This window comes from Macaca mulatta, chromosome 19, assembly GCF_049350105.2.
Source record: "Macaca mulatta isolate MMU2019108-1 chromosome 19, T2T-MMU8v2.0, whole genome shotgun sequence".
Classification (NCBI taxonomy): Eukaryota; Metazoa; Chordata; class Mammalia; order Primates; family Cercopithecidae; genus Macaca; species Macaca mulatta.
The window spans coordinates 61,381,117-61,394,330 of NC_133424.1; the positions used below are offsets into that span (position 1 = coordinate 61,381,117).

A 13,214-nucleotide genomic window follows, 5' to 3' on the forward strand; every position below is an offset into this window, starting at 1 on the left:
ACAAGGACAGAAAACCCAAACCTGGGATTAAGCTTTTTTTTTTTTTTTTTTTTTTTTTAAGATGGAGTCTCACTCTGTCACCCAGGCTGGAGTGGAGTGCAGTGGTGCAATCTCAGCTCACTGTAACCTCTGCCTTTTGGGTTCCAGCGATTCTCCTGCCTCAGCCTCCCAAGTAGCTTGGGACTACAGGCGCCCGCCACACGCCCGGCTAATTTGTTGTTGTTTTTTTTTTTTTAGTAGAAATGGGGTTTCACTGTGTTAGCCAGGATGGTCTCGATCTCCTGACCTCGTGATCCGCCTGCCTGGGCCTCCCAAAGTGCTGGGATTACAGGCGTGAGCCACCGCACCCAACCAGGAGCATTTGTTTAAATGAAATTCTGGCCAGGCACAGTGGTTCATGCCTATAAGGCCAGCACTTTGGAGGCCGGGGGTGGGGGGGTGGGGGGGTTTCAGGAGAGGATGACAGGAGGATGACTCAAGCTCAGAGCTCAAGACCAGCCTGGGCAACATAGCAAGACCCCATCTCTACAAAAAAAAAAAAAAAAGGCAAAAATTAGCTGGGTGTTGTGGCATACACCTGTGGTCCCGGCTACTCAGAAGGCTAAGGGCAGAAGAATTGCTTGGGCATGGAAGGTCAGGGCTGCAGTGAGCCATGACCACGACACTGCACTCCAGCCTGGGAGACAGGGCGAGACCCTTTCTTGAGAAAAACTAATAACCCAGGTGCAGTGGCTCATGCCTATAATCCCAACGCTTCAGGAGGCCAAGGAGGAAGGATCTTTTGAGCCCAGGAGTTTGAAGCCAACCTGGGCAATATAGGAAGACCCTGTCCCTGTGTAAATAAATAAATAAATAGGGCCAGGCACAGTCACTCACAACTATGATCCCAGCACTTTGGGAGGCCGATGTAGTCGGATCACTTGAGGGCAGGAATTCAGGCCCAGCCTGGGCAACATGATGAAACCCCGTCTCTACAAAAAATACCAAAATTAGGCGGGCATGGTGGGGCACACCTGTAATCCAGCTGCTCGGGAAGGCTGAGGCCCAAGAATCACTTGAACCCAGGAGGCAGAAGTTGCAGTGAGCCGAGATCACGCTATTGCACGCCAGCCGGGGTGACAGAGCAAGACCCCGTCTCTAAAAAGAAAAAATATTAGCTGTATGTGGTGGCACATGCCTGTAAGTCCCAGCTACTTGGGAGACTGAGGTGAAGGGATTGCCTGGGCCTGGAAAGCCATGATTGCAACACTGCACATCAGCCTGGGTGACCAAGCGGTACTCTGTCTCAGAACAAAACAAAACAAAAATACATATTCCCTGGAATGTCCTGGGAAGCTATATGTATGTCATGCCCTCCCAGCTGCACCTCAATAATGACCGTAGCAAACATCAGCTGCAGCCTCTCTTTGCTTCTCTCAGAAAATGAGGAGAGCTGAGCCTCAGTGACTGAATCTGGAAAATGGTCCTAAATGGTGTTCTGTGAAAAGTTCATATAGGCAAAGCGATCCCCAATGCCAAAGGAGCCAAGAAACCAAAGAATGAGGCCCACACATCTAGTTTGTCAATACAGGGTGGTTTATTAGGGGGAAACTTACAGAGTGTGGTCTTGGCCGGGTGCGGTGCCTCACGCCTGGAATCCGAACACTGGGAGGCCGAGGCAGGTGGATCACTTGAGGTCAGGAGTTGGAGACCAGCCTGACTGACATGGTGAAACTCTTGTCTCTACTAAAAATACAAAAATTAGCCGGGTGTGGTGGCGGGTGCCTGTAATCCCAGCTACTCAAGAGGCTGAGGCAGGAGAATCACTTGAACCCGGGAGGCAGAGGCTGCAGTGAACTGAGATCATGCCACTGCACTCCAGCCTGGGCTGGAAAGCAAGACTCCATCTGGGGAAAAAAAAAAGAAGTATCGTCTTGGGCAGCAGCAAGATGACAGATCACGCCCTGCAACCCCCGTACTCAGGGCTTCTATCTCGAGGAAAGTATATCTGTGCTCTGGAAGGAAAGCGTAGGTGGCTCTGGACGATACATCTTGTGATGGATGTGACAACATCAAGGCTTGTTCCGGAGGAAAGGCTGGTAAATACGTGTTTCTACATAAAGAGTAACACATCTGCTAGACATTTTGGAGGCATTCCCAGGTTCGGGTTAGTCAGAAGTCACACGGCGGGCTGGGTGCAGGGGCTCATGCCTGTAATGCCAGCATTTTGGGAGGCTGAGGAGGGAAGACTGTTTGAGCCCAAGAGTTTGAAACCAGCCTGAACAACATAGTGAAACCCTGTCTCTTTTTTTTTGTTTTTTTCTTTTTGAGACACAGTCTCACTCTTATCGCTCAGGCTGGAGTGCAGTGGCTCGATCTTGGCTCTCGGCAACCTCCGCCTCCTGGGTTCAAGTGATTCTCCTGCCTCAGACTGCTGAGTAACTGGGATTACAGGCGCCCACCACCACGCCCGGCTAATTTTTGTATTTTTAGTAGAGACAGGTTTCGCCACATTGGCCAGGCCAGTTTCAAACTCCTGTCCTCAGGTAATCTGCCCACCTCAGCCTCCCAAAGTGCTGGGATTACAGGCATGAGCCACTGTGCCAGGTCAACTATGTCTCTCTCTCTCTGTTTTTTTTTTTGATACGGAGTCTCGCTCTGTCCCCCAGGCTGGAGTGCAATGGCACGGTCTCGGCTCACTGCAACCTCCGCCTCCCGGGTTCAAGCAATTCTCCTGCCTCAGCCTCCCAAGTAGCTGAGATTACAGACCCCGTCTCTTAATAAAAGAAAAAAGTCACATGGCAGAGTAGCATTTTAAAATAAAGTCACAAGGCTGGGCACGGTGGCTCACGCCTGTAATCTCAGCACTTTGGGAGGCTGAGGCGGGTGAATCACCCGAGGTCGGGAGTTTGAGACCAGCCTGACCAACATGGAGAAACCCCATCTCTACTGAAAATACAAAATTACCCGGGCGTGGTGGTGCATGCCCGTAATCCCAGTTGCTCAGAAGGTTGAGGCAGGAGAATCGCTTGAACCCAAGAGGCGGAGGTTGTGGTGAGCCGAGATTGCACCATTGCACTCTAGCCTGGACAACAAAAGCAAAACTCCGTCTTAAAAAAATAAATAAATAAATAAATAACATTAAACTAAGTCACTCAGGCTCACGCCTATAACCTAGCAATTTGGGAGGCCGCAGCAGGTGGATCACTTGAGCTCAGGAGTTTGTAACCAGCCCGGCCAACATGGCAAAACCCCATTTCTACTAAAAATACAAATTAGCTGGGTGTGGTGATGGGCGCCTGTAATCCCAGCTACTTGAGAGGCTGAGGCAGGAGAATCGCTTGAACCCAGGAGGCAGAGGTTGCAGTGAGTGAGCTGAAATTGTGTCACCGCACTCCAGCCTGGGTGACAGAGCAAGACTGTCTCAAAAAAAAAGGAACCATGTTCTAGTGTATGGGGTAAGTGGATTGTTTCGGCCCCAACTCCAAGAGGATCAAGGGAGACCACTGCAGCTGCCCGAGAAATTCTCGCTCTCTGACAAGAAACACCCTACCCAGTCTGGGAAAGTTGCCAGGCCAACCCCTCCCCTTGGCTCAAGATTCTGGGAAATCCTAAAAAATGTTTGCCATTGGCCTTTTTATCAGCTCCAGTAGAAATGCGTCTGGCCAGACTTGCTTTACAATTATGCATAACGGATAGTTGGGCCAGGCTCGGTGGCTCATGCCTAGTGCTTTGGGAGGCTGAGGTGGGAGGATCACTTCAGCCCAAGAGTTGGAGGCCAGCCTAGGCAACATGGTGAGACACCATCTCTACAAAAAAGAAATTTTTTTTCTTTTCTTTTTCGAGATGGAGTGTGACTCTGTCTCCCAGGCTGGAGCAATAGAGCAAGACTTTGTCTCAAATAAATAAAACCTGCAAAAAATAAATAAATAGATAAATAAAATGCCATCTTTATTTATTTATTTATTTATTTATTTATTTATTTATTTATTTTTTGACGGAGGCTCACTCTGTCACCCAGGCTGGAGTGCAGTGGCGGGATCTCGGCTCGCTGCAAGCTCCACCTCCCGGGTTCACTCCATTCTCCTGCCTCAGTCTCCCGAGTAGCTGGGACCATAGGCGCCCGCCACCACGCCCGGCTAATTTTTGTATTTTTAGTAGAGATGAACTTTCACCATGTTGGCCAGGCTGGTCTCAAACTCTTGACCTCAGGTGATCCACCCGCCTCGGCCTCCCAAAATGCAGGGATTACAGGCGTCAGTCACTACGCCCGGCTTTTTTCTTTTTTGAGACAGTCTCACTCTGTTGCCCAGGCTGGAGTGCAGAGGTGCCATCATAGCTTACTGCAGCCTCAGCCTTCCCAGCTCAAGTGATCCTCCTGCTTCAGCCTCCCTAGTAGCTGGGAATACAGATGCACACCACCACACGTGGTTAATTTTTTACAGGTTGGTCTCAAACTCTTGGGCTCAAGTGATCCGCCCTCCATGGTCTCCCAAAGTGCTGGGATTACAGGCATGTGCCCGGCACATTTTCTTCTCAGTGTTTACCTTTTTGCCTCCTCTGAGGTGCTGGAGTGCAGCAATAAGAAAGTAATACTTTTTTTTTTTTGAGACCGGGTCTTCCTCTGTTGCCCAGGCCGGGGTGTAGTGGTGCGATGCTGGCTCACTGCAACATCTGCCTCCCAGATTCAAGCAATTCTCATGCCTCAGTGCCCCCTGAGGAGCTGGGACAACAGGTGTGTGCCACCACACCCAACTAAATTTTATATTTTTTGTACAGACAGGGTTTCACTATGTTGGCCAGGCTGGCCTCGAATTCGTGGCCTCAAGTGATCCACCCGCCTCAGCCTCCCAAAGTGCAGTGATTATGGGCGTGAGCCACGGCATCTGGCATCCGGCCCAGAATTCTTATAGTATTGCCATTACTACTATTATTATGGATGATGGGCATTTGTCTCAGCAGCAAACAGGAACCTGATGAAAGCTAATACATAGTAGCAAGCACTTCTACAGCACTTAGTACGTGGAGGGCCCCTCACAAGCAGGAGATCTGCCATAAATAACAATTCATTCCGTCATCACAACAACGTGCAAGGACATTACAGTCATCACTCTCATTTTGCAGATGAGGCAAATAGGGGAGGCTGAGGCACTTGCTTAAGCTCCCACAGCCAGTAAAAGGCAGAACTGGGATTTGAACCCAGGCAGGCTAGATCCAAAGTCCTGGTTCCTAGCTGGCATGTGATGTTATTTTTTGGCATTGAATTTACACTCAGAAAACTCTGGTGAACATGAGTTAATGAATAAATGTTATGCTCGCTTCTTGGCACGGGGTCTTCCTACCGCATGCTTGGTTGACACTTTCTGTGTGATCTTTAATTTCGCAAGTTGTTTTTTTTTTTGTTTTGTTTTTTGAGATGGAGTCTCGCTCTATCGCCCAGGCTGGAGTGCAATGGCACGATCTCAGCTCACTGCAACCTCCGCCTCCCGGGTTGAAGCAATTCTCATGCCTCAGTCTCCCAAGTAGCTGGGATCTCAAGCGTGCGTCACCACGCCAGCTAATTTTTGTATTTTTAGTAGAGACGGGGTTTCACCATGTTGGTCAGGCTAATCTCGAACTCCTGACCTCGTGATCCGCCCACCTTGGCCTCTCAAAGGGCTGGGATTACAGGCATGAGCCACCACGCCTAGCCTTTTTTTTTTTTTTTTTTTCCCAAATACAGAGTCTCATTCTGTTGCCCAGGCTGGAGTGCAATGGTGCGATCTTAGCTCACTGCAACCTGTGCCTCCCAAGTTTAAGCAATTCTCCTGCCTCAGCCTCCCGAGTAGCTGGGATTACAGGCATGCACCACCACGCCCAGCTAATTTTTGTATTTTTAGTAGAGATGGGGTTTCACAATGTTGGCCAGGCTGGTCTCAAACTCTTGACCTCAGGTTATCTGCTTGCCTCAGCCTCCCAAAGCACTGGGATTAGAGGGATAAGCCACTGCACCTGGCCTCTTTTTTTCTTTTTTGAGACAGAGTCTCACTCTGTTGCCCAGGCTGGAGTGCAGAGGTGCCATCGTAGCATACTGCAGCCTCAACCTTCCCAGCTCAAGTGATCCTCCCGCTTCAGCCTCCCTAGTAGCTGGGAATACAGATGCACACCACCACACCTGGCTAATTTTTTACAGGTTGGTCTCAAACTCTTGGGCTCAGGTGATCTGCCCTCCACGGTCTCCCAAAGTGCTGGGATTATAGGCATGTGCCACCATGCCCGGCACATTTTCTGCTCAGTGTTTACCTTTTTGCCTTCTCTGAGGTGCTGGAGTGCAGCAATAAGAAAATAATAATAATTATTATTTTTGTTGAGACAGAGTCTTGCTCTGTTGCCCAGGTTGGAGAGCAGTGGCACGATCTCAGCTCACTGCAACCTCTGCCTCCTGGATTCAAGCAATTCTCCTGCCTCAGCCTCCCAAATAGCTGGGATTACAGGTGCCTGCCACCGTGCCTGGCTAATTTTTGTATTTTTAGTAGAGACGGGGTTTCGCCATGTTGGCCAGGCTGGTCTTGACCTCCTGACCTCAGGTGATCTGCTTGCCTCGGTCTCCCAGAGTGCTGGGATTACAGGCACGAGCCACCGTCCCCGGCCTCGCAGGTGTTTTTCTAACACTTGAAGATGACTCCATGCTGGCTTTCTCCATGCCCCAGCGCCTTCTGCACGCCCCACTGCCCGCAGGGCGAATGCCTTCACCCTTCACAAATGGCCGAGTTGACCGCTCCACCTTTACCTCTCATGTATCCCCCTCTCTCCCTGGCTCCAGTGTCTTAGTCCTCTTCTAAATGCATCCAGCTTTGTTCTGTATAGATGTTTGCCACTGTTTGGAAGGCCATCTCTCCTTCTATGCCCAAAAAACCTCCATTAAAATCTTCCTTTTCTTTCTTTCTCTCCTTCCTTCCTTCCTTGCTTGCTTTCTTTTTTTTTTTTTTTTTTTTTTCTGAGTTTTGCTCTGGTTGCCCAGACTGGAGTGCAGTGGCACGGTCTTGGCTCACTGCAACCCCCATCTCCCAAGTTCAGGTGATTCTCCTGCCTCAGCCTCCCAGGTAGCTGGGATTACAGGTGCCCGCCACCGCACCTGGCTAATTTTTGTATTATTAGAGACGGGGTTTCACCTTGTTGGCCAGGCTATTGAACTCTTGACCTCAAGTGATCTACCCACCTTGGCCTCCCAAAGTGCTGGGATTACAGGTGTGAGCCACCGAGCTCAGGTGCAACAAAATCTTTCACGATGCCGACCAGGTTGTTGGTAGCAAGCCGTAACCCTGTCATAAACAGGCCTTAAAGAAACTGGCCATAAACAGGATTTCTGCAGCAATGTGGCATGCTCTTGATGGCTGTCACGCACACTGCTAAAAGCTGTTGGTTTACTGGAGCAGGGCAAGGAACACTTTCTAGAACAGATCCAGAAACTATTTCAGACTTACTGATTTTTCTGACTCTGCGTTCACCGGTTGGTGTTACTGTCCAAGAGCAGAACTTAGTAGAATGGCTTTTTCTTCCACATATGAATTCACGGACTCTAACTCCTCATTTGGATCAAATTGCTACTCTGATAGGAAATGGGAGAACTTCAATTGTTAAATGACAGGAATATGATCCTGGCAAAATTATTGTCCCTCCCACAAAGGCACAAATAAAACAGGCCTTTATAAATAGTCTTACTTGGCAAACCCATTTAGCTGAGTTATAGGTGTTCTTGATACTTTCCGAAAACAAAATTATTTCAATTTTTGAAATTAACTAATTGGATTCTCCCTAAAATAACTAAATCTAAACCAATTGAAGGTGCTGAAAATGTTTTTACAGATGGGCCTAGTAATGGTAAAGCTTCTTATTCTGGATCACAAAGTAAAGTTTTCCAGATGCCCTATACTTCAGCTCAAAAAGCAGGCTCAGGGCGGGCATGGTGGATCACGTCTGCAATGCCAGCACTTTGGGAGGCCGAGGCGAGTGGATCACAAGGTCAGGAGATTGAGACCATCCTGTAACACCGGGAAACCCCGTCTCTACTAAAAATACAAAAAGTTAGCCGGGGGTGGTGGCGGGCGCCTGTAGTCCCAGCTACTCAGGAGGCTGAGGCAGGAGAATGGTGTGAACATGGGAGGCGGAGCTTTCAGTGAGCCGAGATGGCCCCACTGCACTCCATCCTGGGTGACGGAGTGAGACTCTGTCTCAAAAAAAAAAAGCAGAGCTTGTAGCTGTAATTGAAGTGCTGACTGCTTTTGAGATGCCTGTTGCTGGGAGAAAAGCTGAGCATTGGGAGAGAAGCTGAGGCAGGGCTTGCATGTCTGCTGGACTTGCTGGCTCCTTGCTTCCAGCACTCCCATTATCTCAAGCAGCCATATGTTTCCCATTCACTTGATACACTGTTCCCTTTCAACCCTCACATCCTCACCACCTGTTTGTTTGAGCACCAATAAGTAGTGTGGGCTCCCAGAGCTCAGGCCCTTTGCAGCCTCCACACTTGCGATGGCCTTCGGTCCCACTTTCTCTCTCAAACTTGTCTTTTCCTCATTCCTTTGACTCCGCCAGACTTCATCGCCCCCACGACCTGGTGTTGGGTCTGATCACCCCAACACCTCTCAATGTAATTTCTGATTCTTCATACGTGGTTCATTCCACACAATTAATTGAAAATGCTCGGCCGGGTGTGGTGGCTCATGCCTGTAATCCCAGCACTCTGGGAGGCCGAGGCGGGCAGATCACGAGGTCAAGACATCGAGACCATCCTGACTAACATAGTGAAACGCTGTCTCTACTAAAAAATACAAAAAATTAGCTGGGTGTGGTGGTGGGCCCCGTAGTCCCAGCTACTTGAGAGGCTGAGGCAGGAGAATGGCGTGAACCCGGGAGGCGGAGCTTGCAGTGAGCTGAGATCGCACCATTGCACTCCAGCCAGGGCAACAGAGCAAGACTCAGTCTCAAATAAATAAATAAATAAATAAATAAATAAATAAATGGCAGAAAAATTCTGCTTTGCTGTGGAATTCCCAAACTAATATAGACCAGAACCTAGCTAATCAAATCAATGATCTCCAACAAACTGTAATGTGGCTAGGAGATCGAGTAGTTAGTCTAGAATATAGAATGCAATTACAATGTGATTGAGATACTTCTGATTCTTGCCTTACTCCTCATCTGTGTAATGAAACAGCACGAGTGGGAATTCATAGGGTCATACTGGAAAGTTATCTTTAGATATTGCAAAACTGAAGGAACAAGTATTTCAAGCCTCGGAGGCACACCTGACACTAATGCCAGGTACTAAAGTGCCTGAAGGAGCTGCAGACGGATTCGCAGCCATTAACCCGTTAAAATGGATCAAGGCACTTGGAGGCTCTGTGATATCAATGACAATTGTGCTTTTAATCTGTGTTGTTTGTCTTTGTGTCCTCTGCAGACGCGGATCCTGAATCCTGCGAGAAGCAGCCCACCGTGACAACGCTGCCTATGCCTTTATCGCTTTGCAAAAACGAAAAGAGGGGACATGTTGGTAGCAAGCCATAACCCTGTCATAAACGGGCCTTAAAGAAACTGGCCGGCCGGGCGCGGTGGCTCAAGTCTGTAATCCCAGCACTTTGGGAGGCTGAGGCGGGTGGATCACGAGGTCAGGAGATCGAGACCATCCTGGCTAACATTGTGAAACCCCGTCTCTACTAAAAATACAAAAAACTAGCCGGGCGTGGTGGCGGGCGCCTGTAGTCCCAGCTACTCGGAGGTTGAGGCGGGAGAATGGCGTGAACCCGCGAGGCGGAGCTTGCAGTGAGCCGAGATCACGCCACTGCACTCCAGCCTGGGCGACACAGCGAGACTCCGTGTCAAAAAAAAAAAAAAAAAAAAAAAAGAAACTGGCCATAAATAGGATTTCTGCAGCAATGTGACATGCCCTTGATGGCTATCACGCACACTGCTAAAAGCTGTTGGTTTACTGGAGCAGGGCAAGGAACACCTGACCCCGCCCGGAGCAGAAAACTGCTCAAACCACAAACGATAGCAGGAGCTGCCTGTGCCTTAACAACATGCTTTTACTGCGGATAATCAGCCAGGGCCTGTTTCTCTCCTCCTTGCTAAGAATGCTTTGTTTCCCATAAGGAATGCTTTTAGCTAATCTATAATCAATAGAAGCAATGCTTATCACTGACTTTCTGTCAGTAAAGGTGTGGGTCAGACTGTGTTCGTGGCTCTCAGCTCTGAAGGCTGTCAGCCCCCTGATTCCCACTTTATACTCTATATTCCTGCGTCTTTGTCTTAATTCCTCTAGCACCGCTGGGTTGGGGTCTCCACGACCAAGCTGGTTTCAGCACCAGGTACGGTGGCTCATGCCTGTAATCCCAGCACTTTCGGAGGCCAAAGCAGATGGATCACTTAGGCCCAGGAGTTCAAGACCATATGGGTTCGTATGCACTTCTGAAAAATTTAGGTGTCTACTTCTATGAATTTAAGATTCGAGCATTAATCACCACCATCAGGAAACAGAACTGTCCCACCTCCATAGAGAAACTCCCTTGGGGTACCCCTTCTATTTAAACCCTCCCGGCCGGGCGTGGTGGCTCAGGCCTGTAATCCCAGCGCTTTGGAAGGCTGAGGCGGGTGGATCACTTGAGGTCAGGAGTTCAAGACCAGCCTGGGCAACATGGTGAACCCTTGTCTCTACTACAAATATAAAATTTATCTGGGTGTGGTGGTGGGCGCCTGTTATCCCAGCTACTTGGGAGGCTGAGGCAGAATTGCTTGAACCTTGGAGGCAGAGGTTGCAGTGAGCTAAGATTGAGCCACTGCACTGCGGGCTGGGTTACAGAGCAAGGCTCCGTATCAAAACAATAATAACAATAAAATCCTCTCTTAAATTCTAATCACCTGTGTTCACAGCTGGTCTCTTTTCTATCACTATATATAATTTTGTCGCTTTGAGAATGTTATAGAAATGGAATCATTCAGTATGTAACCCCCTCCTTTCTTTTTTTAGAGACGGAGTCCTGCTCTGTCACTGCTTACTGCAGCCTCCACCACCTGGGCTCAAGCGATCCTCCCATCTCAGCCTCCCGAGTAGCTGAGCGCAGAGGCATGTGCCACCACACCTGGCTAATGTTTTTTTTTCCATTCAGCCCAGTCACCCAAGTTGTTATTGTATCAATAGTTCATTTCTTTCTATTGCTGAGTAGTATTTTGTTGAATCCACTGGCAGCTTAATGGACATTTGGGCTTGAGCTATGTACAGCTGCCATGAACGACTGTGCACTGGTTTGTGTGCAAACATGTTATTTTTTCTCTCTAGGACAAATACCTGGGAGTATCAAAATTCTTTTTCGATATTTATTATTAAACTATTTTTTCTTTTTCTTCATAGTAATGATATTGTGTCCTATGTGGATTTCCCTCTCCCCAAACTTTTTTTTTTTTTTTTTTTTTTTGAGACGGAGTCTCTCTCTGTCACCCAGGCTGGAGTGCAGTGGTGCAATCTCGGCTCACTACAACCTCCGCCTCCCAGGTTCAAGCAATTCACCTGCCTCAGCCTCCCAAGAAGCTGGGATTGCAGGCGCCCGCCACCATGCTCAGCTAATTATTTTGTATTTTTAGTAGAGATGGGGGTTTCACCATGTTTGCCAGGCTGGTTTCGAACTCCTGACCTCAAGTGATCCGCCTGCCATGGCCTCCCAAAGTTGTAGGATTACAGGCATGAGCCACTGTGCCCTGCTCCCTCCCCCCTTTTTTTGGTAGAGATGGGGTCTTGCTTTGTTGCCCAGGCTGGTCTCAAAGTCCTGGCTTCAAGCATTCCTCCCATCTGGGCCTCCCACAGTACTGGTATTGCAGGCATGAGCCACCGTGCCTGCTCCCATTTATGTTTCTATTCAGCAGTTTGTGTAAACTTCAAGTCTGTGAATCCATGTGTGACACTAAGGTCTTAATTAATTGTCTACCAAGTAAGAGAAACTGACTAATATCCTGTCCTGTGTGAAGCTGGCCAGCCAGTTAGGAATAACCATGTCCCGACCAGCCTGGGAAACTTGGCAAGACCCTGCCCTGATAAAAAGTTTAAAAATCGACTGGACACAGTGTCTCATACCTGTAATCCCAGCACTTTGGGAGGCTGAGCCAGGAGGATTGCTTGAGCCCAGGAATTGGAGACCAGCCTGGACAACAAAGTGAGACTTCTGTACAAAAAATTGCTGGGCATGGTGGCTCACACATGTAATCCCAGCACTTTGGGAGGCAGGCGGATCAGCCTGGCAAACAGTGAATCCCCCTCTCTAGTAAAAATACAAAAATTAGTTGGGTGTGGCGGTGGGCGCATGTCATCCCAGCTACTCAGGAGGCTGAGGTAGGAGAATCGCTTGAAACCGGGAGGTGGAGGTCGCAGTGAGCCGAGATTATGCCACTGCATGGTCACTCCAGCCTGGATGACACAGCAAGATTCCGTCTCAAAAATAAAGAAGTAAAAAAAAAAATTAGCGGGCTGGACACCGTGGCTCATGCTTGTAATCCCAGCACTTTGGGAGGCCAAGGTGGGCAGATCACAAGGTCAGGAGACTGAGACCATCCTGGCCAACATGGTGAAACCCCGTCTCCACTAAAAATAAAAAAATTAGCTGGGTGTGGTGGAGGGCACCTGTGGTCCCAGCTACTTGGGAGTCTGAGACAGGAGAATCACCCGAACTCAGGAGACAGAGGTTGCAGTGAGCTGAGATCATGCCACTGCACTCCAGCCTGGGGACAGAACGAGACTCTGTCTCAAAACAAACAAACAAACAAAAAAATAGCAGTACATGGGGCACATGCCTATAATCCCAGCTACTCAGGAGGCTGAGGTGGGAGGATAGCTCAAGCCCAGGAGTTCAAGGCTGCTGTGAGCTATTATCACACCACTCCACTCCAGCTACGCAACAGAGTGAGACCCTAGCTCTAAAATAATTAATTAATAAAATAATTAGTCAGGTGTAGTAGCCACTAGCTACTTGGGTCCCAGCTACTGTAGTCCCAGGTACCGGGGTGGCTAAGGCAGGAGGTAATTCCTTGAGCTAAGGAATTTGAGGCTGCTGTGAGCTGTGACTGTGCCACTGTACTCCTTCCTGGGTGACAGAGTGAGAACCTGTATCAATAATAATTATAATAATGCAGTGTATTTTACGTAATAGACCACAGAGCTCAATGAATCCTCCTCACAACCCTATGTAGGTAGATATTATGATCTCTGCTTT

At 48.8% G+C, this 13,214-nt stretch overlaps 1 long non-coding RNA gene across 1 annotated transcript; it reads left to right on the forward strand.

Annotated features, from left to right (window-relative positions):
* Positions 1–32: 32 nt before the first annotated feature.
* LOC144337211 (uncharacterized) lies at positions 33–5,307 on the forward strand. Its single transcript, XR_013410011.1, has 4 exons — positions 33–752; positions 891–1,123; positions 4,275–4,348; positions 4,809–5,307. It is a non-coding gene; the product is annotated as an uncharacterized LOC144337211 (long non-coding RNA).
* The last annotated feature ends 7,907 nt before the right edge of the window (positions 5,308–13,214 follow it).